General features: G+C 47.9%; 1 protein-coding gene across 1 annotated transcript in view; it reads left to right on the forward strand.

The window, feature by feature from the left end:
* Positions 1-17606: 17606 nt before the first annotated feature.
* Positions 17607-18635, forward strand: part of LOC148524941 (carbonic anhydrase 2-like) — a 36546-nt gene continuing 35517 nt past the window's right edge. The window contains exon 1 of the mRNA XM_088471402.1: positions 17607-17672. The gene's annotated coding sequence lies outside the window, so the exon portion shown is untranslated. The remainder of the gene's footprint in view (positions 17673-18635) is intronic.

An 18635-nucleotide genomic window follows, 5' to 3' on the forward strand; every position in this document is an offset into this window, starting at 1 on the left:
CATGACGTCTCTCCCATAGATCCGTGGTGGAGCCGTGGTCGGACCGGACGGCAGCGGAAGCAGGAGCGGGGCCTAAGGTAAGTATTGTGTTAATATTTTTTATTTTTCAGAAGGGAGGCATGGGGGCATTACTACTGGGGGCATGTCTATAAGGGGGCATTACTACTGGGGGCATGTCTATAAGGGGGCATTACTACTGGGGGCATGTCTATAAGGGACATTACTACTGGGGACATGTCTATAGGGGGGCTTTACTACTGGGAGCATGTCTATAAGGGGCATTACTACTGGGGCATTACTACTGGGGGCATGTCTGTAAGGGGCATTACTACTGGGGGCATGTCTATAAGGGGGCATTACTACTGGGGGCATGTCTAAGGGGCATTATTACTGGGGGCATGTCTATAGGGGGCATTACTACTGGGAGCATGTCTATAAGGGGTAATTTCTACTGGGGGCATGTCTATAAGGGGGCATTACTACTGGGAGTATGTCTATAAGGGGGCATTACTACTGGGGACATGTCTATAAGGGGGCATTACTACTGGGGGCACTACTATAGGGGGCACTAATGGGGGCATTACAACTTTGGGCACTACTATAGCGGGCATTCCTACTGTGGGCACTAATATAGGGGGCATTATTACTGGGGCACTACTAATGTGGGCACTACTATAGGGGGCACTACTACTGTGGGCATTGTATTAGGGGCACTACTACTCACTACTGTGGGCCTTGCATATAAGGGGCACTAATTTGGGCATTGTGTAAAAGGGGCACCACTGTGTGTCATAACATGAATAAGGGACTAATGTGTGATGTAATTTGAATTGGGGATACTGTATTATAAAGAGAATTACTGTGTGTGGCACAATGTAATATACAGGGCATTACTGCGTATGGCATAATGTGTTATACAGGACATTACTGCATGTGGCATAATGTGTTATACAGGGCATTACTGCATATGGCATAATGTGTTATACAGGGCATTACTACATGTGGCATAATGTGTTATAAAAGCCATTACTGCATGTGGCATAATGTGTTATAAAAACCATTACTGCATGTGGCATAATGTGTTATACAGGGCATTACTGCATGTGGCATAATGTGTTATACAGGGCATTACTGCATGTGGCATAATGTGTTATAAAGGCCACTACTGCATATGGCATAATGTGTTATACAGGGCATTACTGCATGTGGCATAATGTGTTATAAAGGGCATTACTGCGTGTGGCATAATGTGTTATAAAGGGCATTACTGTGTAAGACATACTGTGTAAGGCGCATTACTGCACATGGCAATTATTAGCCACGAGGGGAGAGCTTGGGGGAAGCCCAGCACCTTCGTGAGTGCTGGGCACGCCCCACAGTGTGATGAATTGGGGGTGTTCCGCAAGGACACGCCCCTTTCTGGAAGCGCGTGTGCTTTCAGCCCGAGCAGTGGAACGTCATCTACAAAAAGTTTTTTTTTTGTTTGTTTGTTTTTTTTGGGGGGGGGGTGTGCAACTGTGAACTTTTGCCCTGAGCTCCACAATGTCTAGAACCGGCCCTGCCCCCACCCCATAATTTCTAAAGAGTGTGGTCTTCCAGGAGAGGGGCTTGGCCTTGCAGCACTCATCTGTAATGTATGTCGAAACAGAAACCACAGACATTACCCCAGAAGTTCTCATCTCCCAATATTACCAACATTGAAACACCAACACTTGCCTCCTTGACCCTCATGTCTACGTCTCCAGCACCTGTAATCTCATGTCTGCAAGCCCAGCACCTGCACCCCCATGTCTGTATGCCCAGCACCTGCACCCTCATGTCTGTATCCCCAGCACCTGCACCCTCATGTCTGTATCCCCAGCCCCTGCACCCTCATGTCTGTATGCCCAGCACCTGCACCCTCCTGTCTGTATCCCCAGCACCTGTACCCTCATGTCTGTATCCCCAGCACCTGTACCCAGTACCTGTACACTCATGTCTGCATGCCCAGCACCTATACCCTCATGCCTGTATCCCCGGCACCTGTACCCCCATGTCTGTATCCCCGGCACCTGTACCCTCATGTCTGTATGCCCAGAACCTGCACCCTCATGTCTGTATCCCCAGCACCTGTACCCTCATGTCTGTATGCCCAGCACCTGCACCCTCATGTCTGTATCCCCAGCACCTGTACCCAGTACCTGTACACTCATGTCTGCATGCCCAGCACCTATACCCTCATGCCTGTATCCCCGGCACCTGTACCCCCATGTCTGTATCCCCGGCACCTGTACCCTCATGTCTGTATGCCCGGCACCTGTACCCCCATGTCTGTATCCCCAGCACCTGTACCCCCATGTCTGTATCCCCAGCACCTGTACCCTAATGTCTGTATCCCCAGTACCCTCATGTCTGTATCCCCAGCAGGGCCAGATTAACAATGGGGCGGATGGAGCTACAGCTCCAGGCCTCCACATAAAAATAGGCCCATTGTCATGACAACATGATGTTGACTGGCCATCTGCTCTCCACACGGTCAGCCATAAATTATGTCATAAAATTGTATTTCTATTTACCTCACAAAATGAAGCATTTTTTTTCTTTTACATATTTACGGAGACATTGGGGCTGAGAGAATAGGGGTGTACACACCCACATGGCACTGGCACCCACATGGCACTGGCCACACCCTCACAGCCTCCTCTGGTCACGCCTCCTCTGCTTCTCATAATAGGCCCTTGGTCATTTTCAGCTCCAGGCCCATGTGGCCCTCAATCCGACCCTGATCCCCAGCACCTGTACCCTAATGTCTGTATCCCCAGCACCTGTACCCTAATGTCTGTATCCCCAGTACCTGCACCCTCATGTCTGAATCCCCAGCACCTGTACCCGGCACCTGCACCCTCCTGTCTGCATCCCCGGCACCTGCACCCTCCTGTCTGCATCCCCGGCACCTGCACCCTCCTGTCTGCATCCCCGGCACCTGCACCCTCCTGTCTGCATCCCCGGCACCTGCACCCTCATGTCTGCATCCCCGGCACCTGCACCCTCATGTCTGCATCCCCGACACCTGCACCCTCATGTCTGCATCCCCGGCACCTGCACCCTCATGTCTGCATCCCCGGCACCTGCACCCTCATGTCTGCATCCCCGGCACCTGCACCCTCATGTCTGCATCCCCGGCATCTGCACCCTCATGTCTGCATCCCCGGCACCTGCACCCTCATGTCTGCATCCCCGGCACCTGCACCCTCATGTCTACATCCCCACCACCTGCACCCTCATGTCTACATCCCCAGCACCTGCACCCTCATGTCTGTATCCCCAGCACCTGCACCCTCATGTCTGTATCCCCAGCACCTGTACCCTCCTGTCTGTATCCTCAGCACCTGTACCATCATGTCTGTATCCCCAGCACCTGTACACTCATGTCTGTATCCCCAGCACCTGCAACCTCATGTCTGTAACCCCAGCACCTGTACCCAGTACCTGCACCCTCAGGTCTGCATCCCCGGCACCTGCACCCTCATGTCTGCATCCCCGGCACCTGCACCCTCATGTCTGCATCCCCGGCACCTGCACCCTCATGTCTACATCCCCACCACCTGCACCCTCATGTCTACATCCCCAGCACCTGCACCCTCATGTCTGTATCCCCAGCACCTGCACCCTCATGTCTGTATCCCCAGCACCTGTACCCTCCTGTCTGTATCCTCAGCACCTGTACCATCATGTCTGTATCCCCAGCACCTGTACACTCATGTCTGTATCCCCAGCACCTGCAACCTCATGTCTGTAACCCCAGCACCTGTACCCTCATGTCTGCATCCCCAGCACCTGTACCCTCATGTCTGTATTCCCAGTACCTGTTCCCTCATGTCTGTATCCCCAGCACCTGTACCCAGTACCTGTACCCTCATGTCTGTATCTCCAGCACCCTCATGTCTGTATCCCCAGCACCTGTACCCTCATGTCTCTATCCCCAGTACCTGTACCCAGGGCCGCCATCAGGGGGGGACTGCCGGGCCTCCTGTCCCGGGCCCGGAGAGAGAGGGGGCCCTGGTGGCAGCGGTGACTCGGTGAGGGAGGAAGAGCATCGGTGGCACTACTATGGAGCCGCCTGCGATCCAATAACAGCTCGCGGAACGGCTGCCAATCAGGAACAGCCGCCCCTGATTGGCTGCTGTTCCGGTAGTAGTAGTATTGAGCTGGCCGCGAGCCAATCATAGGTCATGAAACAGCAGCCAATCAGGAGTGGCTGCTCATGATTGGCTGCTGTTCCGTGATATGTGATTGGCTCAGGACCGGCTCCATAGTTCAAATGCCGCAACGAAGATGCTCTTTTTCTACACCTGCGGCCCGGTGCACTACTCGCCACTGCCACCCTGGCCCCTTTCTCAGGTACTTCTGTTGACCCTGTTTTGTGCCCCCACTCGAGGCCACATAGCCTTCCCTGCACTGCCTCCCCCAGTCCAGCCAGCCTGCCCTCCCCCCCAGTTTAGCCAGCCATACTGCCTTCCCTGCCCCTCCCCAAGTCCAGCCAGCCTTCCTTCCCTGCCCACCCCCCAGTGCAGCCAGACTTCCTTCCTTGCCCACCACCCCAGTGCAGCCATCCTACCTTCCCTGCACACCCCCCTAGTGCAGCCAGCCTTCCTTCTCTACCCACCCCCCAGTCCAGCCAGCATTCCTTCCCTGCCCACACCCCCAGTCTAGCAAGCCATCCTTCACTGCCTATCCCTCAAGTCCAGCAAGCCATCCTTCCCTGCATATCCCCTCCAGTCCAGCCAGCCTTCCTTCCCTGCCTATCCCCCCACTCCAACAAGCCATCCTTCCCTGCCTATCCCCCCAGTCCAGCAAGCCATCCTTCCCTGCCTATCCCCCCAGTCCATCAAGCCATCCTTCCCTGCCCCCCCCACCAGTGCAGCCAGCCTTCCTTCCCTGCCCACCCCCGACCAGTGCAGCCAGCCTTCCTTCCCTGCCCACCCCCCCACCAGTGTAGCCAGAATTCCTTCCCTGCCCCCCCCCCCAGTCTAGCCAGCCATCCTTCCCTGCCTACACCACCAGTACAGCCTTCCCTGCCTACCCCACCAGTACAGCCTTCCCTGCCTACCCCACTAGTTCAGCCTTCCCTGCCTACCCCATCAGTTCAGCCTTCCCTACCTACCCCACCAGTTCAGCCAGCCTTCCATGCACTCCCTTCACCCCCCCTTCTGGTCCAGCCAGCCTGTCTTCCCTGTCCTAGTCCTGCCAGTCTTTCTTGCGGTACCCCTATGTCTAGCCAGCCTGCCTGCCTGCCTTCTCTGCCCTGCCTCTCCCCTAGTCCAGCTGGCCTTCCCTGCCCTTTGCCCCCCTCAAACCAAGCCAGCCTTCCCTGCCCTTTGCCACCCAAATCCACTCTTCCCAGCCAAGTGCCCCTGCTTTTTTAGCCTTCCCTGCCCTGTGCCCCCCATTAATATCCAGCCTTCTCTACCCTGTGCCCCCCATCCACCATGTCTAGCCATCCCTGATTTACATACCAATTGATGCGCCACCCACGAAATATCTCCACCCACATTATTCACAACTCAACCCAAGTCTGCCCTATACCCAGGGGGGCCGTGCCTATTTTGTCAGTACCGGGCCCCAAAATTTCTGATGGCAGCCCTGTCTGTGTCCCCAGTTACTACACCTTAATGTCTGTGTCCCCAGCACCCTCACCTTCATGTATGTGTCCCAAGTCACACTGTTACAAGGCACAGGGAGGAGGAGGCGTCAGCTTGGAGAGGAGGAGGCACTGTGGGAGAGACGACAGTCACAGCCTGGTGAAGCTCTGGAGTGCATCAGAGTCTGAGAGGAGGAGAAGGAGGCGAGGCGGCAGGGGTAGGAGGAGGCACCTTGGGAGAGACGTCATGACGTCTATCCCCACACACAGTGCAGGAACCAAGACAGTTACAGGCTCTGCCGAAATCACACAGTGGCCCCCACAGGAAAAAAAATAAACTTTGTCCCTCAAAATAAGACATACATTAAATTGCCCCAGCCCCCCTTATAATACTGACAATCATTCACTGTGGCCGGGGACCCTCCTGCTTGTTATGTCTGTGCACTGCTTTAGGCAGCACAGCACAAGTGGCAGTCTCTCTACAGTCCAGTCTCTCCACTGTGATACGGGCCAGCCGCCTATACGTGGCCGTATCACAGCCTGCTCTCTCTCATTAACTTTCGCCCTACATGGCTTTCTTAGCCCTGTAGGACATAAACAGGAAGGCAGGCCGTCACGGTGTAGTGTGATGCCACAGCTGCCAACAGTGACAGCCTGGGCCAGTCTACGGCTCCTGCCCCATCAACCACTGGACCACCAGGGCTTTTTTTTGTGAGGAGGCAGCCCGGGACACCAATTGGCGCTGCAGCCCAGGGAGAAAATGGCACCCTGCCACTGGAAGCTGCTAACTGCTCTGGACCGCAATCGACTGGTTGAGTGTTTGCAGTCGGCCAGTCGATTGCGATCAATGTTTTGGGCCACCCCTGCAGTAAGCCATCATATGCATCAGTAGGGCCATCCTGCCAGCACTGAAAGTTTTTATTTCAGATGTGGGCTCCATTCCAGATCATTTGAGCAGGTTCGGGAATCTGGGGGAGCAGCAAAAGAACCTAGCACTGCCCTGGACATATATGTACATATCGCTCTCCTTATGCACTGGATAGTGTATTATTATACAGTATTAACAGTTCACCCTATAATATAGATGGTCTAAATCAGTGCACCCCTAGCAGTGCATGTTTTCCATATCTCCTGGTTGGTGCGCAAGTGTATTCATTACTGGCTGACACATTTTAAAAGTTCAACAGGTGGTGCTGATTATTTCATTTGTGACACTGAGGGAATATTAAAAACATGCAACTTTAGTATTATATGCTATTTCTATTGTGGTCATTATGGTGTGTCCTGGGGAGGGGGGTTTCTAGGCAACCAGAAACCCCCCATTGTAATGCATGCTCAGACGGAGACCATCGGACATTTGCACCTGATGGTTCCCTGTGTCCACCTCTGTATCACCCCCCATGTGTAACAATTCTCCATGTGATGTTAAATGCTAATAACACCCAGGGTTGGCCCCCTCACCACAGGCTGGCCCTGCCCCCTTTTCAGCACCATGCAGCATATGCTACTTGTGGTCCTCTACTATTTGGTTACCCAGTGGGCCCTTCATACTCTGATAATTTGACTATTCTGTTTCTGCTCAAATTATTCCATGCAGCCATTTCAGTTTGGACTTTGCATTTTGCATGTTTGAATGAGGCCACAAGGTGGCAGCACAATACTATATCATTAAGGTACAGAAAGTTTAAACAGACAAACAAAAAACAATGAATTGTTACCAATGTGTTAAACATGATATAATATTTGTATCATGCATCAGTAATGCACACTTGCACTTGTTTGTTGTACTACAGTGCCCATAATAAAATTTTACTGAACTATTTGCATTGTAACTTCTCATATCCAATAAATACTGTATATACTATATATAATATTAAATATTGTTGCGAGAATTGCATGAATATAAAGAGTAATAGGAATTGTACTGTAAGATGAATAGTAAAATAAATATAATAATTATTTACAAGGACAAACCTGTAAAACCTGAGAGCCTGATTGCAAAGATCACCCCAGCATAGGGACGCCCCCTGCTGCCTTCTTACCTGCGTATTACGTCGCTTACCTGCGTAAATCTCAGTACCATCGATGCACCTCGAGCAGCCATCTTGCACTTGCGGCAGGTCTGACCAGCCGCAGACTCGGCCTCTCTCCTGACACGCAGAGGACTCTCATGCTGCGTATGCAATCGCAGTCGTTAAGCTATGCATGCCCATAAAGTGGCATCAAACATACAGACACGACCGCATTTTTCTGACAACCCCCGTGTTACCACCCCAAAGCCGACTACCTGTCACTCGCTTTGTGATAGATTCCTTTGTGCGTCCGTAATCGCAATGCGACCTCTGCACACGTGTAGTGCGGATTATATGCATGCGCACTGCCTGGCCATGGACCCGCTTGCGAGCGCTATGCGCTCACAAGCGGGTCTGAATCAGGCCCTATGAGCAGATTTATATTCCAGCAGGACTAAAATGTGGGTACACACTTAGCTGACTGGTCGCCGACCTATCTAACATACACACTTACCAATAGTTCTGCTGAAATGTCAGCTCTGTCAGCGCTGACATCACAAATGGGCGGGCATTTGAAATTGTCCACACAGTTGAGATGTCAGTCATTGCCGGGTCCTTGCAGCAAGTGTACGGGCAGTCGACGGACCGCCTGTACACACAGCCAGATGCACCAATATATCTGCAGATATATCGGCCATCGGCGGTGCTGCACAGCCGACGCTATATGTCTGTGAACAACATCACTCACAGGCATATCGGGGGTACACAATCGCTGACATGCTCACGATATATCTGCTGTTCGACTCAATGGTCAATATATCACACAGTGGGCCTCATTCAGACCAACTCGCTGGCGCTGTGTGCTCGGAAGTGGGCTGATGGTTTGTGCACGCGCATGCGCACCCTTCTTTCTGCACGTGCGCAAACTACTCTGTGCAATTGCAGCCCTTCCTCTCGCCCAGCGAAGACAGCCCAGTGAAATTAGTGACAGTTTGTGGGTGGTAACAGGGACAGGATGCTAATAACGGGGGTGTGGAGGTGCGAACGCAGGCGTGTCTGAGTGTTGCAATGCCATTTTTATGGAGTGCATAATTAACAGACAGCGTCATAGTACACGTCACTTGCCTGTTTTTTACACTGAAGTCCTCGCAGTGCTTGCCGCAGGGTAAGGCAACCACAAGCGTTGCGTTCGCTACCGATGGTGCTTGATGTGCCAATATTTTAATACACTTACTGGAGATGACGTGCACTAGTGGGCGTCTCAACATACGCTTATGGGTGTCTGCATACACAGAGCGATCGCTCGCACAGCCAAAGTGGGAGTGCTTATGCCTTGGCGAGTGATCGCTTCCCATGTCGTCCCTTTGAAAAATTTGCATGCGCTGGATGCGAGCGATCGCATCTAGCGAGCGGCTCTGAATCAGGGCCCGTGTACCCAGCAGGGTCGTAGCTAGGGTAGTGCGGCCAGTGCCATCGCACAGGGCACCACAGGTCAGGGGGCGCTGTTTGGGCCTGTCAAATGTCTGTTTATTACTTTATTATCATTCTAACTTGTAGCTTTCTCTTATTTCATCCCCAGCATCACCTGGCCTCCCCTATCTCTTCCCTGGCCCTTCCCCATGAAGCCATGGCCCTTTTTTGGGTGCATTATGTCCCTTTGAAAAATTAGGAGGCACCAATGCTCTTTCTGGCACAGGGCACCAAAAAGTCTAGTTACGGCTCTGGTACCCAGCATAAGACCCACAGCATAGAGTAAAAGGTCACGTTAAATTGTCTTAAAGATGAAAAATATGTACGTCCCCTGTCCTGTCCAGTCTATATAACATTTTTGAAAATACACTGCTGATGTATCTATGTCTGTCGCACCATTTTCCCTGTGATTTCTGTCTGCAGCACCGGCCCATGCAGGGGGACTCCGGAGGGGTAAGTATACTTATATGGGTGCAGGTTGTGCCGTGTGGGGCCCCCTGGACCCAGGGGCCCGTGTGTATCGCACACCCTGCACCCAATATAGATACACCAATGGTTGTGTCCAATTTCCAGGGATAGTCCCAGGTTATACATTTTTGTCTTTGGAAATGTCTCAATTTTTTAATATTGACCAATGGCATAAAAATCCTCACTGTGCATATTAGATGAAAGATTACTAAATATTCCTATTATCCTCAAAGAGGAGTATTTATAATTAAAAACATCTTTAGAATCGAATTCAGTAAAGATAATGGGGATAGGAGTACTCCCAGCTGCAGTAACACACGATGCACCAGCTCAGCAGCAAAGGGTTCTGGGAAACTAGCAACTGTGCAGTGTAAGTGGACCCAAGGGCACTATTATCACCATAATTACCATAATGAATGATATGTAAACTGAACTGAATTGTTTTACATTGTAAGTGCTGAAACATTAATTAATACTGTTTTAACCTGTAAAGCCCAGAGAATAAGACACAACATTTCCATGGACATAACTTTTAAAGCTGGGATTGTCCTTAGAAAATAGGGACTGTTGGCAATTTATATATATTCATTTTGCTCAACCCCATCTTTGTTATGTTCTTGATGCGTATATTGACATCATTTACTGATCATTTAAAAATTGCTGAAGTAATATATTTTAAAACGTTACTAACAAAAATCAATAAAAAATAGTTTTTGGTATGTTTCAAAATATTCCAAGCGTAGCATTAATTCCCTACCAGTTTATATACCAGTGGTGTCCCTATAAAAGAGGCGGGCAGAGTTGGTACTATATACTTTATGTTCACACAAAAACATGCATTAACACCAGTGGCGTATCTATAATGATTCACCCAGCACCGATATTAGTTTAAACCTACCTGTCCGTGGTCCCGCGTCGGGTGTCAGTGCTGTTCAGAACACCGGAAAGTGGCCACCGCGGCCATCTTTCCAGTGTTCTGCGCATGTGCAGTAGACTCCGGGCACACTCTAGTTCCCGGAGTCTACTAATGCTCCGGTGGCTGGCCAGCCGTGTCAGTCGGCTGCCGGCCACCGGGGAGAGAGGAGGGGGCCCCTCACGAGTAGTGCACACGGGCCCCCTCCTCTCTTAAGGCACCCCTGATTGACATAGATATTATTTGCATGCTGAGATCCTATTACTGTAATCTGTTTTTGCCTTTGTGACTTTGTGTTGCGCTAATAATCTAAATATTAGAAATGTTTGTATAATTTAACTGGATATGCCATATCCAGTTAATTATACAAACATTTCTAATATTTAAATTATTAGCGCAACACCAATTCTTTCCATTTTTGTCTGATCACCTCTTGGTGGTCCTAATTGGGTGTACACAGACCCATAGGTGGGTGCAGCTGTTTTTTGGTTAAATATCATTAATTAGCTTACCAGCGCCAGTCTGATCATTTTTGTTGTTTACGGTTCCTTTGTGACTTTGCCTAGCTCAGTGGTTCCCAAACTGGGTGCCGTGGGAACCTAGGGTGCCTCTGGGCACTTGCAGGGGTGCCACCGGTTGGTTGTCCAGGACCAAATCAAATTATTTATGGTCCTTGTGATAGGTAAAACCAGTACATGTGGCTGACAATCAAGTATAGGGGCAAACCCCATCCAGCACCACATAACTGAACTAAATTAAACATAATTTGCTTAATTTACTAATTTTTGCTGAATTCTCTATAAGAAACTTTTGACCGTTGGGTGCTTGAAAAAAATGCTCATCCACTAGGGCGCCACTATTCAAGAAATAATGGCGCCCTAGAGAATTGGGAACCACTTGCCCAGCTCATTGTACCATGTGACCGCTGTACCTAGACTCCACTCTATACTGTGTGCAAACTTCTGAAACTCTGATTGTGGAGTTTTCTCAGCTATAAAATACTTTTAACTTTTTACCCAAGTGGTAAATAGCATAATAAAGCATATCAACAAGCATTTGCAAATATTTACACTTGTTTCTGTGATTTCATCTGGAGAGTTATGCTTTTATTATCCTACATAATTCTATATGTATATTCCAAGAGTTTAAAAGTTCTGTAAATCTCACTGCCTGTGATAAAATGCAAATACTGAGTTTAGCTACCAGAATAACTACACAAATCACACATCACGTGTAGCGAGGTCAGAATGGTCATCCTCAGATAGATGAGGAGGATGAATAAACTCTTGTCCCATGATCAAAAATGGTCAGATTAGGATTAAAAGTTACCACTGAGCTATAAGGGCAGATTTTCCCAGACATCTGTATGTTACTAAGCACATTGTATAAGTGAAGAAGCAATGCTAGTGTCATTGGTACTGAAGCAAAGGTGCAGTGCCAATTCATTCTATGGTGACACTGCCATCAAAGACGTATTGTCACGGCCAGGGTTCCTCGGCATGGTAGTCACCGGGTATTACCTTTGAGGTCGTTATGGCTGGGGGTCTCTGGCAGCAGTGCTGGTGTTTGGCGACGGGCATTGGCTGCACGTGTTTCTGTGCAGGCACATTGTCACTAGGCTTGGTGAGGTCTGGCGGTGTTTTTGTTCCATTGGCATGGCTGCCGCCATCTTGCCTGTGGTCATGTGATTCCAGCTGTCCAATCCTGGTAGGTCATGTGCTCTTTCCAGCCAGTCGCAGCGCGGCACTGAGTATTTAGGAAGGTCCAGAGCCTTCCTTCCTTTGCCAGTGCAACGTGTTTCTCAGCTGCGGCTGAGAGAGAGTACCTGTGCCTTACCTGCCTGCTTGTTATATGCTTCTAGCCTGAATCTTGCCTGCTCCAACCTGCTGGACTTATCCTGCACCCTCCACATACCTTTTCACCTGCCTGAGTACCTGAACCTGCTGTTCCCTGCACCTTTCCTCCCTTCACTCCCAGCTGGACTTCATTAGCCTGCATTTGTTACAGCTCACCATACCTGGACTCGTTACAGCTCATCATTCCTGCATTCAGTTACAGCTCATCATATCTGCCCTTTGTTACAGCTCACCATATTTGTTTACTGGACTGTTCCTGCCTGTCACTCTCTGGACTTTTTCCCATTAACCCCCACTACAGTTATCAAGTGCACTTTAGTGCTATACCTGGACTTTTTATTTGCCATTTCCATGTCCTCTTATACCCCTTTTACACCGGAGCTAAAACCCGGGTTATTGCAGGGTTAACCCGGGCAGCTCCCTGGTGTAAAAGGGGAGAGGGTTGGATCGCCGGGTCGAGTAACCAGGCAATCCAACCCAGCTAAATAGCATGGTTTAACATGGGCGTAGCCCGTGAAATCCTGCTGTGATGAGAACAGCGCACTCCGGGTCACGATGACCTGGAGTGCGCTGCAAGCCAGCTGATTGGTCCGGCTTCAGTGGCCGCTTGGAGATGTCGTCATCTCCAAGCATCCACTTTCATGCCGGGAAAGCCGGGTCTATGCAGACCCGACTCCGGTGTGAGCAGCGCTAACTCGGGAATATCCCGAGTCGGCGCGCCGGCTAAATTCCGGGTCTGATCAGGATAAGAACTCTGGCCCTGATTCAGAGCCGGACGCTCTGACAAAGCGCTCACTCTGAATCAGGGCCGTCCTTCTCTTTTTTTAGAGCGGCCTGCTGGCCGCTCGCATAGGTGTGGGTGACCACCCACAGCTATAGCAAGCGGCCAAAAAGATGGTCGCGATGGTCAAGACCATCGCGAACATCAGGCTTGCGACAAGACCCTTGTGGTAGGGTCTCGTTGCCGCATGCCCTGGAGTGCTTTCGGCTCTATCAGAACGCCTCCGTCCCATAGGAACGCCTCCGTCTGGGCTGCCACGACCCCGGCATGCCCACCAAAGGGGGCGTGCTGTCACTCACCAACGACAGCATGCCCCCTTTGGTACGAGACCCATAGCGATGGCTTGGCCGTTGCTATCCGGGTCTCGCGCATGCGCACAACGGAGCCAGGTCCGTCGTGCGCATACGCACTGGGCCAACATCGACGCGCTTGCGAGCGCTCAGCGCTCACGAGCGGGTCTGAATCAGGCCCTCTGCTCGAACTCCGGGTCAGACCCGGAATTTTGGTGGAAAAGTGGTATAAGTCACTTATTAAAAACTCCACTTTTTCATTTGTCTGCTTCTGTGTCTGCTCCTATCACCACCCCGGGTCCACAACAAATTCAGAACCTCACACGTATTAATTACTGTGGACGAGTCCAAATCAGAACTTCCAACAGCCCACTCAGCCCCCAATTTGACCAATTTATTATTAAAAAGTGTATTTCAGCCATATTTGCAATACAGTAAATGTTCAAAAAAGTATGTCTTCCACTATATATGTGCAGATCCCATAAAGCCAACATGTTCTATATTGTTTAATAGTCAGTGCAGAACAGTCCCTTGCCTACACTCCTTATTTCATTGAATTCCTAGACAAAAGAGAAATCTTTGTACAAAACCATTTTGTATTACTACAAAATCTTCTTAAAGTTGGAAATATATAAAAAAAACTATACTCAGCGAGTACAATCTTTTGATTCAAAGTCATGATAATTACAAAGATAATAATTAGGTCTTTACACCCCCTCACCCTCTGTATAAGTGCTACTTAATATTAGCTCATCTGCAGGCTGGGAACTTTATTTAACTAAAAATACAGACAAAATCTAGATTCAGAAGCACCTTGTTAGTATATAAAAAAAGCTTATACTTAACCTGATACTGTAATGCTGAATTGTTACTCACAACCAAATGACCTTTCTAAATTGTTTTTCACAGCTCTGCATAAAAGTATTTTTAGAAATGTTTGTCAGCTTTTTGACCCATTGCAGAGCCGTAAACAAATGCATTAAAATGATACAAGTGCAATTATAATTATTAATACCCCATTCACACTGCCAGCAATAACCCAGGTTATTTCAAGTGAACGCACAGCAACCCAGATTATTGTGCAGTGTGAAAGGGACCGGTTGAAATAACCCCCGGGTCGAGTGGGGGTTCAACCAGGGGTTTAACCCGGCTCACAGTGTGACCCGGAACCCATTCACAGCATAGGAAGAGCAGGCACTTGGAGATGATCTCATCTGCAAGTGCTGGCTCGGCACATGATGGTCCTGACGTCGTTGACCCGGCAATAAGCCAAGTCAGGCTGCCAATCTGAAAGGGGTCTTAGCTGGGTCGCACCTGGAATGGACCCATGCACAAAATCCTGAGTGCGACCCGGCATTGCAGTGTGAAAGGGGTATTAGTGTTCCAATGCTGTGATAGGGAGGAAAGTTCCCCTAAAATGGGAAAGTAAGGCAGAGGTCGGGCAGATTATCCAGGGTTTGGGTGGCTCAGCAACAAGACTTATTTTGGCATGTATTGGCGAGTGGACCTGTTGGTAGGTAGGAAGGAAATGCTGTAGTATAAAGAAGAAAATGGGCCTCGGATGATTGACATAAATGATAGTGCACCGAAGAATGTGAGAGATTTTATGCCCAGTGAATCGGACTAGTCCAGTTGATCACTTGACCTACCCAGCACCTAATATACTAATTCACATATTGCTTGGTTCATTCTATGGGCTCGATTCAATTGAACGTGAATTAAATAGCATGATGTTAGGTCGGGGAATACCCGTTCTCCCACCCCTCGTGCCTTAAACAGGGTGTTTAGTCGCGAGAATAGACATTCTCCAACTAAATTTCCCAGCGCGGTGCTGTTTCTGCCTCGCTAAGGGCAGAAAACAGCTTTTTGCAGGACTTTTGTCGGATTTCTGCTCACACCCCTAGAGATGTGCGAGAAGAAATCCTTAGCGTGCAGAATTGAATAGCTCTGGGAGCTCCCTCCCGGCACTATTTAATTCACGTTCAATTGAATCGAGCCCTAATTAATCACCAAAATTTACAAAAAGTCTTCCAAAAGTTTATATAAGCTTAGTTTCACTTTCTGAAACAATACTGACTTAGCGTACAGTAACTGAGGAATGTTCTTGGACACAAGAATCAGCATACTTTTTAATATGTTTTGTTTTATTTAAATGGGGCAACAAGCAGATCTGGATAGTAAGCAAATAATTTTAGACTTATGACTTGCTGATTATCAGGGGTATTCAATATGGAGCGAAAACGCCATTTCTGCGAGGTTTTCGCTCAGATGACGTCATTTTCTCTGGTTTTACTTTTACACCGTATTCAATTTGAAAACTTTTCGCCAGTGCGAAAAGTATATTGCATTCGACCCTGCGAAAAAGTATCACCAAGGAATGGGTGGTGAAAAAAGTGTAGAATTGGGGTTTTGGGGTGCAACATTTTGCAAACCACCCTGCAACCTTCAGACAGTCCCCCAAAGGTAAACTGTGTCAAAAAAAAAAAAATACCTCCGAAGACCCCAGAAAAAGCACTTTCATTTTGGGGGCGAAAAAAAAAATTGGGGGGTACAAAGCTAAAAACTAGCGAACTACAATCTAGGGGGGTCCCCAAGTATGCCCCAGGTGTTTTTTTCATTGCAGGTGTTTGCAGCAGGTGGATTTTTCACGTTTTTTAAAAATTCACTTTAGCAACTTTTAAATATTTTCAAGTACCCAAAATTTGCTGGGACTACTTATTTTCTGCAAAAAACTTCTAAATACTATTCTTCACCACCTTCCCAAATCCCCAAAATAGCAGCTATTGAGCCCGTTTAAAGACCCAAAAACCTTCAGCAGGGCTAATCGGGGGTACCCAGAGAGACCCCCCATGTCAGAGCATCTTTTTGGGGATGTTAGGGTAATTTCCCCAAAAATCAGCAAAGTTTTCTCAGATTTCACATTCGCCGGGTGCCGTTTTCGACGATTTCATATTGAATACGGGTATAAGCAGGGGCGCGCGCAATACTTTTTCGCTGGCAAAAGCTCCGATGTGCGGTGAAAACTTAGACGGCGAGGTTAACATTTCATATTGAATACCCCTGTAAGAGTCATGAACTTATGATAAAACAGCTTGTTGCAGAGTTTCTTCAATATAAAACAACTTGGAATAAATATGGAAATTATCCATTTCCGTTAGTGCCATTTTAAATGTTCACCTCCAACCCGCCGGGAAACGGTGGTTTACAAAAGCCGCCTCTTCATAAATAAAGCCCAATAACTGTAGCTACAGACTGTAGATTATTACCCTGAGTCCAGTTTACATCCTTAAAACTTGGTGGCACCTATATAATGAACTTCTTAACAAATAATATAACTCTGAAATGTAACTTCACTGACTGCAATCATATATTTCCCTAATTTCACATATATCAATTTTCTCATGATCGCTTCATAATATGAATTGTTATAATATTCAGAGGGTGATAAATGCAGAATGTCATGATATTAAACATTCTACAGTAATATTTGGCTAGTCCATTGGTTAATACTTGTACTTGTGCTTTTTGTATCAATTCCCTCATTCCTTGTAAGACTGTAAACTTCTACTAACAAGGTCACATACCTGTACTGTAAACATTTATTTCCACTCACTTCATAGCACTGTGGCATGTACAGTATGGGAGCTTCATAATAATAATAATAATAATAATAATAATAATAATAATAATAATAATAATATTTATTTTATTAACAGTGCCAGCATATTCCGTTGAACTTTACAATTGGAAACAAAATAGTAATAAAACACAAGACTGGGTAATAGCAGACAGACAAAGTGGTAAGAGGGCCCTGCACACAAACTTACAATCTATCGGGAAATGGGCATTGATACACATTATAAATGATAAAAATAAAATAATAATAAAAATAATAGTAATAAACTAAAATATTTACAATCAAACTATTTACTTAAAGAAATTATCTAAAAGTGAAATGTAAACTGAACTAGCATGCTTTAAACAGCAGATGTAGCTGGTGAGCCAATAAGCAGATCTACAAAACAGCCACATTAATGTGAAACGTGTACGATACTGTTTGTTTCTTTTTAATGTGTTAGTTTAACCTTCTACCAGAAGGGGGCAGCAGAAAACTAGATATTCCGTGTAATCCTATCCTAATTCAAAAAACAGATCACACCAACGCAGCTCCACGTCTCAGAACGCCAAGGTCAATGTATGATTTATTGCAATGTGTGAGATTAGGCATTATTTTTGGATCATGCGACGCTGGAGGAGACAAGGTAAGGTGCATTGGGATACTCTGGGGTGATGTGAGGACACTGGGTGCATGTCTGCTGGTTAGGGGAAAACTGTTCTAATGCAATGCACTACAAGTGGCAGGAATAGATGTAAGCTTCTAGTGCGATCTGCTTTTGCCGTTCTCCCGCTGTGGAAAGGATGCGGAGAGAGGAAGGGGCACAGGTTTTAAAGACAGGGGATGAGGCATATGATCTGTCAGATGCTGTTGCTGTGCTGAGACTTTATGCCCACATGCTGTATGAATGGCATGCAGAGCACAGCAGCCAGCTCACACTCTCTGCCATAGGAAATAATGCTTTTGGATTCCTACAAGCGCTGCTGCCTGGAACATGGGACTTCTTTCTGACTAGCTATGGGAATACCCATAGACAGCTCATGGGGGGTCTGTTTGCTTCTTGCATCTCTCTCTATGGCTGAGAGCTGTGACACATTCAGATAAGGGTAATCTGTGTGATAAATCTGCAGAGGACAGAGAACGAGTCACTTTATTTTGTGAAGAGGGAAGGAAATGGTCGACCTTGCAACTCCCTTGTTATCTAATACTAAATCAATATAGCGTTGCATATAAATAGTACAGTCTCATCTGGGATCTGGTCAGATGGCAATATGTGCCCTTATGTGGCTGCAGGAACTGCTTGAAGGACACTGTGCACAAATGATAAGGGCTGATCTTCTGCATGATGGTCTGTGATCTGGACCAGCCTGACCCATTTCCTACACTTTGTGTGTACTGTGCGTCTTGTGCTATTTCATTTGTCCTGGCTTCCAGGTTATTGTACCTGTGCTTGTCCCATGTCTACTCATGTCACCCAGTGTATGATGTGATTCCTGTTATCTTGGTGAAGGTGTCAGCGCACCCTGTCATGTGTGCTGTGATCTTTGCCCCTCTTCTAGGACAGACCTGAAGCTCACCAGTCTGTTCTGGAGATGGCTGGTCCTGTTGT

This window comes from Taudactylus pleione, unplaced genomic scaffold, assembly GCF_031769625.1.
Source record: "Taudactylus pleione unplaced genomic scaffold, aTauple2 ptg000114l, whole genome shotgun sequence".
Taxonomy (NCBI): domain Eukaryota; kingdom Metazoa; phylum Chordata; class Amphibia; order Anura; family Myobatrachidae; genus Taudactylus; species Taudactylus pleione.